We start from the raw sequence: 2,163 nt of genomic DNA, 5'->3' as shown, positions 1-2,163 counted from the left end.
GCATCTAATACTAGCTATGCTGAAGAGAGATTAGAATTCTTATTCATTGCTCATGTTACACTATATAAGGCTATCTGGCATGTTTTCAAAAAGTTGGAAATAGTTGTACAGCAGTGCAAGTGGCTTCTGCTTCTAGTCTTCTGACCCAGTGGTGATCCCTTGTGCAGAGCCTCACCAAAACACGATCCAGAAAGTTCATAGGAGCTTGGGACAGTCATTTGGTTTGCAAAACACACCCCCTGGAGGAAAATGGTTGAAGTTGACAACCCAGGAAATCTCTTCATTGGAAGGTTCAATACAGAAACAAACAAGAAAGCTTTGGAAGCTGTGTTTGGCAAATATGGACAAATTGTAGAAGTGTTCTTGATGAAAGACCAAGAAACTAACAAATCAAGAGGATTTGCTTTTGTTACCTTTGAAAGCCTGGCAGATGCCAAAGATGCAGCCAGAGATAAGAATGGAAAGTCCTTGGATGGAAAGGCTATCAAAGTGGAACAAGCCACTAAACCAACATTTGAAAGTGGTAGGCATGGACCCCCTCCACCTCCAAGAGGCAGAGGTCCTTTAAGAGGTCTTCGAGGTGGAAGAGGAGGAAGTGAGGAACCAGAAAACATCTTCACATTGGGGTCACATGGATGATGGTGGCTATTCTGTGAATTTTAACATGAATTTTTTCCCGCGGACCACTGCCAGTGAAAAGGGGACCACCACCTCGAAGTATAGGGCCTCCTCCTAAAAGATCAGTGACTTCAGGACCAGCTTAAAGCATCAGTGGAATGGGTGGAACAGCACCTGCATCACACGGAATAAACAGTTATGAAGGTCCACCAAGAAAGGAACACCTACCTTTGTGTAGATATGTTTATTTGTCCTCAAGAGAAGATGGATATTCTACTAAAGATTCAAGCACAGATTACTCAAATTCTAAAGATAAAAGAGATTATACACAACCAGTAAGAGATTATACATATCGTGATTATGGTAATTCCAGTTTATGCGATGACTATCTATCCAGAGGTTATAGTGATAGAGATGACTATAGTCGTGATAGTGATTATTCAGATCATCCAAGTGGAGGCTCCTACAGAGATTCCTATGAGAGTTATGTTAACTTACATAGTGCTCCACCAACAGGAGGACCCTGGCATCTTATGGTGGAAACAGCCCCTATGATGACTACAGCAGCTCATGAGACAGATATGGTGGAATTTGAAACAGTTACTCAAGCAGCCAATGTGATCTCTACTCAAGTGGCCATGATCAGGTTAGCAGACAAGAATGAGAGTTTCCTCCTTCTATGGAAAGGGGGTACCCTACTCCACGTGATTCCTACAGAGGTTCAAGCTGTTGAGCACCAGGAGGTGTTGGTCACAGAGGAAGCCTATCTGATAGAAGGAGAGGCAGTAGCAGACACTAAAACCAAACCAAACAAACAAAACTTTGGACCAAAATCCTTGTCAAATGAAACAAACAAAAAGCAGAGCCTATTCTGTCGTAACTACCCAAGGACTACTGAAAGAAAAAAAAAATATTTTTTTAATTAATTTTAATGAAAGTTTACAGAGACTTTGGATTTCCATTCATTCATTGTTGCATTTTTCTCCCTGCCCAACTTCCTCCCGCCCAGTTCACTGTTCTCTTTGAAAAGTAAAATCAAAATTATTTCATTGTTTTATAATCTCTCCCACCAAGTCCACTCCACTATGCAGCCTACATTTTGAAAAGTAAAAGAAAAATTCTTTGATTGTTATACAAATCCTCCCTCCAAGTTCCTATCAAGTTCTCCTCCGTAATGTTTGTTCTTGTGAGGAAAAACAGTAAACATGTCACATAATATTTGAAAAAAACAGTTGGGAATAGAACCATTTGACCGAGAAATTGCATTACTCGGAATATACCCTAAAGAAACCAGAGCTGAGACTCAAACAGATGTATGTATATAATATTTATCACTTCATTATTCACAACAGAAAACAGATGGAAGCACTCAAGTGCCCGCAGACAAACAAATAGAAAAATGATGTTACATCCACACAATGGAATATTACAAAGCATTGAAAAAATAATGAACTCAGAATACATTACATAATATGGAGAAGCTTGGAGAACATTATACTGAGTGAAATTTCTGTCACAAAAGAACAAATACTGCATAACACCACT

The 2,163-nt window shown here is 39.6% G+C and overlaps 1 pseudogene; it reads left to right on the top strand.

Annotated features, from left to right (window-relative positions):
• Window positions 1-249: 249 nt before the first annotated feature.
• LOC102865696 lies at window positions 250-1,417 on the top strand (annotated as a pseudogene).
• The last annotated feature ends 746 nt before the right edge of the window (window positions 1,418-2,163 follow it).

Source organism: Elephantulus edwardii, unplaced genomic scaffold, assembly GCF_000299155.1.
Source record: "Elephantulus edwardii isolate Elephantulus edwardi_28Jun2011 unplaced genomic scaffold, EleEdw1.0 scaffold00123, whole genome shotgun sequence".
Taxonomy (NCBI): domain Eukaryota; kingdom Metazoa; phylum Chordata; class Mammalia; order Macroscelidea; family Macroscelididae; genus Elephantulus; species Elephantulus edwardii.
The sequence above is the reverse complement of the archived record's forward strand: the minus strand, read 5'-3'. Positions and strand labels throughout refer to the sequence as shown.